The sequence below is a fragment of the Rhinoderma darwinii genome, unplaced genomic scaffold, assembly GCF_050947455.1.
Source record: "Rhinoderma darwinii isolate aRhiDar2 unplaced genomic scaffold, aRhiDar2.hap1 Scaffold_84, whole genome shotgun sequence".
NCBI classification, from domain to species: domain Eukaryota; kingdom Metazoa; phylum Chordata; class Amphibia; order Anura; family Rhinodermatidae; genus Rhinoderma; species Rhinoderma darwinii.
In genome coordinates, this window is record NW_027464408.1 from 535,588 (window position 1) to 542,954 (window position 7,367).

At 45.1% G+C, this 7,367-nt stretch overlaps 1 long non-coding RNA gene across 2 annotated transcripts; it reads right to left on the minus strand.

Annotated features, from left to right (window-relative positions):
• Window positions 1-1,103: 1,103 nt before the first annotated feature.
• LOC142731606 (uncharacterized) lies at window positions 1,104-5,946 on the minus strand. Of its 2 annotated transcripts, none has more exons than XR_012879042.1 (3): window positions 5,514-5,946; window positions 3,326-3,420; window positions 1,104-1,375 (listed from the first exon to the last, which is right to left on the minus strand). It is a non-coding gene; the product is annotated as an uncharacterized LOC142731606 (long non-coding RNA). The 2 variants fall into 2 exon arrangements; XR_012879041.1 differs by having other exon boundaries at window positions 5,496-5,946.
• Between the last annotated feature and the right edge of the window lie 1,421 nt (window positions 5,947-7,367).

Below are 7,367 nucleotides of genomic sequence, written 5' to 3' on the forward strand. Positions count from 1 at the left end.
GCTGGTACATCCAGTAGTTGGCGCTTCGTTCCGAATGGCGGCTGACCACTGTAGTTGGCGCACTTGAGATTTCTTAAAACTTTAGCTTTGAGTGCCGAATACTTATTTTGGTCTGTGTCAGATGTTAGGGATGAAGTCTACAACTGGCCAGACCACCTATCTTTCCTTCGCTCTGGAAATATAGGACAGTCCACGAGGCAGCACATCATGTCTGGTCAATTCCCCTACTACTCTGTACACTAACATCTTCAAAAGAGAAGAGGAAGGTGCAGATGTGACGTTCAGGTTAGGTATTTGTAGCATTGAAGTTGTATTGTGCTCCCCTTGGAGCACTATGCAAAGGCAAAACTCCTTTATTGGCATGATATGTAGATGGTTGGTACTCTATTTGGGTGCGCAGGCTTACTTTGTTGTGTGCTCACTTGGCTAGGTCGGCATTAATGAGTGAAATGTATACAGTACCTTAGGAAAATACAGTGTGAGAAAAAGATGTTAACTGGAGCGCTCCCTAGGGTAATACCTTGAAAAAAAATGTCAACTAGTCTTCTCACCTTGTGAACCTCTTGGTTGATAAGAACATCGACTGGATGCAGTTGTCTCTCTTTTTGTAGATTCTTGTTCTTCTGACACGGAGTACAGTATGTCTCAGGCTGGGGGATCTCTTTGCTGGACTTTGTTGTATGGTGGTGTACGTTCGTCCTGATTATGACCTGTTTTTGTAGCAGGAAGATGTATTTCTTGTTTAGATGTTACTCCACGGGTTACCCAGCCTACTCATTCTTCAATGAATCAGTGACAATGTCCACAATTGATTACACATGTATAATATAGATTTCATGATAGTTCTTTGGAATTAAAACAAATTCTTTTTATGTATTTGTCTATCCATTTTTATTAGAAATACAATAAATACATTGAGATATGTTTTTATTGACATGTGTTGCTATCAGCCAGACAGGAAAAAAAATATAGAAGGCCTTGGGAATCTGTAGGGGCAGCTGTTCTACAGGAAAGGGAGTGCAGAGACCCTACCAAACAGGACGAGGGGAGGCAGTCCATTGCCGGGCATCTGAAGATACTTGCCATTAAACACCCAAAACCATTGTACTTCACCGCAGAAGGCTTCATTTTCAAAGACTTCTCGACAGTTGTCTTTTAATTGGATGGATCTTAAAAACCCCTTCTGGACAGTGGGGGATGGGAAGGAGGAGGTGTGGACGGATGACGTTCCGGCATTCTTAGATGGACATTAGTGGTTCATATCTGCTGCCTCTTTAGCTTTCAGGCCTTGATCTGGCACATCCCTTTCCATGGCTGACGTTCTCGACACCAGGGCTTCCTCCTGCTGATGTTGTACGGTACATTCCCTTCAGTTCTGAAACAAGAATAAATAAAATGTCCTAGTGAAGAGTTGCTCTCTTGAAGATATTCCCCGTGACCCACACCAAGACCCTTTGTCTGCCAGGTAGGTAGATAGTGCGTTCTATGTTCAACTAAGTTAAATAAATTCACAAGTAAATCTGCTCAACTTTAAGATGCGGTTAACAGAAATGTTTAAAAACGGGGACAGATAGGGCGCCAAGCGATGGTAGAATTTTATTTAAATACGGTTTCTGGCACGACTGGTCCCTTTATCTGGTGTTAAACTGACGAAGGGATCAGTCAAGTTTAGTCCCGGACCAGTCCAGTCCAGAAACACAGTCAAAATAAAATGGGCTTTACTTTACTGTCCCCGTGTGAAGTATTTGTGTTACCCGCCGCTTATCTATTTTTGAAGGGGAACTCCAAGAAAAATGTGTCATGCAATCAAAGGCGCAGTGCCCACCCAAACTACATCGCAAGATTTTATTAAAAAAATTAGCTTTTATCTATTGGATTACTCCAATATGTAAAGGCCAATATCACTAACAGCTCCTGGCTCAGCCAGCAGAGGTGGGGTCCGGAGCCGAATGGGACCCAGAGCTGCTGAAGGAGCGGGAAGTACATAAAGGGGATTTGTCCGGGGTCTGAATACATTTTAGGGTTTGGTATTAAAGGGGTTTTCCAGGCATTATAAAAATTGTAATTCAAACTGAAAATTGCACCATTTAGCAAATACCCACCTTCTAATTCTCTGCGGCTCGAGTGCCGGCGGTTCACAATCCCCTGCCGGCCTGTTTACACAGGCTGGACCAGTGATGTCCCGTATTGGCACATGATCGCACTAGTCAATCACTGGCCACAGTGGTCACATGCCATACTTACTTAGATCACTTCTGCAGGCGATACCCTCCCTCTATACTGTCCTTACTGCAATGTTTTTATAGTGAGGACAGAATACAGGGAATATCTGGTACACAAAGCGTATTCTCACTAACCCTGCCCCATGACAAGCCATGCCCAATGAACCACGTTCTGTCAAAGGTACGCCCTGTCAAGTCCTGTCTCAATCCATCTGAAACCGAAGTGTTACTAGAAAGAAATTCCAAATATTGTCAACTATGCTATATTAGGGTATAGTATGAAGAATCAGTGCAGTAGGGTCTATATACTACTATATACACAAAGCTGCCATGTGCCGAACATTGCAAAACACCCTTTTCATAAAAGAGCGTTAATTCCAGTCCTGCAGTCACCCTGATGACCTTATACTGTGCCAGTACTTGAGGTAGGTGTGCCCCTTTATATATTACTTGCAGCCAGAATTGGCACCGGGATTATCAGCTCATTGACGAATTCTTGAGGTCACATTTGTGTCTTGATGTCACCAGTCTGAACCAATCCTACACCACTTGCTCTTTATAGAATTTTCAGAAAAAAAATACCCCTAGCAATAAATACTGAATGTAAATAATATTCTCATTACAGTACAACAACAAATAAATGGAAAAAGAGCCATATCCCTATTAGGTCCCGCGGACATCATAGAGGTGGTCCTTGACTTCCAGTCCTGCAGTCACCATGAAGACTTTGTGCTGTCAGTGCAAACTCAGATAGTTTTAGGCCCCATGCACACGAACGTATTTTTGCGGCCGCAATTCACCCGCAAATCTGCAGGTGAATTGCGGCCCCATTCGTTTCAATGGGCCCATGCACACGACCTTGGTTTCCACGGTCCGTGCATTGCCCAGGAACTTGGACCGCAAAAACAACGGACATGTCTTATTACGGTCGTGTTTTGCGGTACAGGCTCATAGAAAATAATGCACGCGGTCATATGCACGACCTGCGATTTGAGGGCGGCCGTGGGTGACACTCCGCGGACATACGAGCCGCAAGTCACGGTCAATGTACCTCACTACGGTCGTGTGCATGAGGCCTTAGTAAATCTGCCCCATGGTAATACCAGTGACAGCCCGCTCTTTCCCGGTGGGGTACAGTCCTCCGCACATCTTCATCCACGTCTCATCTTGTCTGTGCCGGATACTTTTCTCCTTATACCTGAGAAGTAACAAAAATAACATCAGAAACTAAAAAAACACAATTCCAAGTATTTCTCCCCATTTCTAAAAATAACATTTCCTGCAGGTGAATAATGAAAAATATAAAGATATAAATATATTCAGGCCCATGTGTCTGTCCAGGGGGTCAGTGAGGGTCCTGCCTGTTATATGTGGGGAGGTCTTGCTGCACAATAACGGAGGGGAAAATGTCTGTACATCAATATATATTTGTCTCTAGGAGCCCCTACAAAGTCTCAGTGAGGGCCCTGTCTGTTAGGGGGGATTCACACGAGCGTGATTTGGCAGCGTGTAGGCCGCGTGGTTTTCGCGCGGCACGCAATGCCCTATAGAAATCTATGGGGCAGTACACACAGTCCGTGTATTTTGCGCAGCGTTTGTTCGCTGCGCAAAATACGCGACAGGTTCAATAACTCTGCGTATTTCACGCATCACGCACCCATTGAAGTCAATGGGTGCGTGAAAACCAGGCAGGTCGCACGGAAGCACTTCCGTGCGAACAGACTGAAACAGCGCACGAGCTGTCAAAAGGATGAATGGAAACAGAAAAGCACCACGTGCTTTTCTGTTTCCAAGCATCCAAACGGAGTGTCTTTGCGAGGAGCGAACCCCGACAACCAAAGCTAACTTCACCGGGTTCGGCCAAACTCGTTTTGGCCGAACCCGGCAAAAAAAATTCCGGTCCGCGACGTCGGGAGACATTCACTGTGCATGGTGCTGAAAGAGTTAAACTGTTTCAGCACCATGGACAGTGACTTGCGATCCCAAAATACATGAACCTGTAAAAAAAACCGAAGTTCTAACTTACCGATTACTCCTGTCTCCTTCCTGCAGTCCGACCTCCCGGGATGACACTTCAGTTCAAGTGACAGCTCCAGCCAATCACAGGCCAAGCACAGGCTGCAGCCAATCACAGGCTGCAGCGGTCACTTGGACTGCCGCGTCATCCAGGGAGGTGGGGCCCGATGTCAAGAGAGGCGCGTCACCAAGGACGTGTCACCAAGGACGCGTCACCAAGGCAACGGCCGGGAAGTTCTCGGTAAGTAGGAACTTTATCTTTTTTTTTTACTGGTTTTTCGCTGTTGTGTTCGGCATTCACTGTCGAGGGTGCTGAAAGATTTAGCTCTTTCAGCACCTTGGACAGTGACGGGCGTTGACAAGCCTCATCTCTATGATGCCGGCTGCGCGAAAATCACGCAGCCGCGCATCAGACACGCATGACACACGCAGCTGTCAAATGGTTTTTGCGCTCGTGTGAATCTGCCCTTATACGTGGGGAGCTTGTATACAGCGTTAGTAACACGCATGTCACTCCAGTATAGATATTTTGGGTGCCGGTTCTTCGACCTCACTGTCCATAGTTTCATTAAACACCTTAAGAAAATGGATCATCACCAAGAAGTTTTATTTAAAGGGGTACTCCCATCTTACTATTTCTCTGGACTCGTACCTATGTGGAAAACGGAGGTCTCTCCCTGACCCTGTCCTGCTTTGTTCCCAGATCCCTGTCCCGTCTAATGGCTGCTGATTCCAGGTGGAGAATGACTTGGGAAAGGCCTCGCACGTCCCTCTCTCTATTCTGTTCTATGGAAGTTTCGGAAACAGCTGAGCGCTGTTGAACTATTTGTGTAACTCCCATAGTACAGAACGGAGAGAGCTGCGTGCATGCGCATAGGTGGATATCACATAAACGTCTGAGATGGAGAAAACCCTCTAAAGACATTATTTCATTAAAGGGGTTGTACATAATTAGAAAAATAGAGCTGCTGTCTTCCAAAAACAGAGCCACACCTGTCCACAGGTGATGTGCGGTGTGTGGACAGCTTAGCCCTATACATTTCAATCCAGAAAAGCTGCAATACCACACACAGCCTCTGGACAGAGGTGGCGCAGAGCTTCCATTTGGGTCATAGAGAGGGTCTCCAGCGTGATACCCCCTCTATGATATCTAAATACCCTTATAGGGCATTTCAGGTGTAACCAGAAGTTAAGGTGATACAAAAAAATATTCCATACATGAGATTTCCTTAATGGAGATATTGTAACAATAATTACTGAAAATATGTAATTGACTTTTTCCTCCATTGTAGGAATAGAACCCGAGAAGCGACGTTTTGGACTACGGAACAGTCGATCCTCCGGATGAAATGCTGTGTGGTTGGAGCGCAGTCCCAGGAGCGCTGGTGTTGTTGTGCTGATCCATGTTCTTCTTATCTGGAGCTTGTATACAGAACACGCGATCCTTCTGGTCCGACCTACTAACATATATAAGCACAGCCTAAACACACACGTAATGATATATAATAACATAACATTAACATAACATTACTATGTATCAGCCCTGATACGTCAGTCTCATCATATTTCTGGGGTCCCCGCACACAGGATATACGTTACCTCCTGTGATGATGTCACTTCCCTGTATTTCCTGTATGACATGGCTGCTCTTCCTCTTCCCTTTTCCCTTTCTGATGTATTTCCTCTTCCTGTGTGATAAGACGTGTGCTGTTGCCTCCTGCTGTGTATAACACGAGATGTAACATGTCTTATAAAACATGTAAATAATAATCGCAGAAAGCGAAAAAGATTTTGTTCATTTCCATTCACATCAATGGTTATTTGTTTGCAGCCGTTTTTCTGAGCCATACTTGTCTGTTTTTAGAATCAACTACAGGGAGATTTGAGATGTGGTTTGAGAATTTCTTTCCTATGTAAACCCCACCGATAAGGACAGCTAAGAAGCCTCAGTTATCAGCGAGCGACCCCATCATTAGACTAAGCAGAGTGCCCCCATACAGTGCCAGCAGAGTATTGTCCCTTACACAGTGCCAGTATACTGCCCCCTCATAAACAACACTACCAGCAGAGACCCCCTCAATAAACCATATTGCCAGCAAAGTGCCTCCAATAATTAGTGCCAGCAGACTGCCCCCAATAACCACTACAAGCAGAGTTCTCCCTCACAAATAGTCCCAGCAGAGTGCCTTCCTTTATGCAGCTACATCATGTAAGATCTTCCCTAGTTTGGAAGTCTCCAGGACAATCTGGGAGAGAAGACAAGTGTGATGTAACCTGGTTGCAGTGTGTAAATGTAGCCTGAAACATCACGTGTAGCCCCTAAGTCTATGTTCACATGTTACATATTTATTGCAGATTTCCATGGTCAAATTGACACATAAAGTATGAATGTGAATAGGGTTATAGAAAACTGCATAAACTTGCAGCAGTAACAGTCTGCAGTAGATTGTAATGCAAAGGATGCACAGCCAAATATGCTGCAAAATCCACATGTAATATATGGAGAAATATTAGGCCTAGTTCACACAGAGTTTTTTTGGAGCATTTTTTTACGTGAAAACCGCACCAAAAAACGACCGAAAACTAATCTTATTGATTTCAATGGGATGCAGAGGCGTTTTTCCCACGAGAAAAAAACACTCACAGGAAAAAAAGCAACGTCAAGCCCTTTCTTCAAGCGTTTCCGTCTCTGACCTCCCATTGCCATCAATGGGAGGCAAAGAAAATGGTTTTCGCAGCATTTTTGCCTGCGGTGCTCAATGGCCGTGGTCGAAAAATGCGTAAAAAAAGCGGCAGAAGGAATTTTGAGGCAGATTTTTCCACCTGCAAAAAACTTGGTGTGTAAACAGGGACTTCGTGTCCACATGTGACCTACTCTATCCAATCACAGCTGTAATTCCAGCCAAGGCTGCCTAAGATTATGTTCACACCCCCCACTTCTCCTGCGGTTTGGCCGCTGCAGCCCGATGAGGAGGGATTATAACTAGAAATTGTGGATATAAAGAACATGCAGAGGTTTCTGTGTGACAGTCTAAGGACATGACCAGACGTGGCGGAGTTCTGCATACACTGTCCGCATCAATGCCGCACATAATCTGCGTTGCAGATTCTGTCACGGCTTTGCCTAAA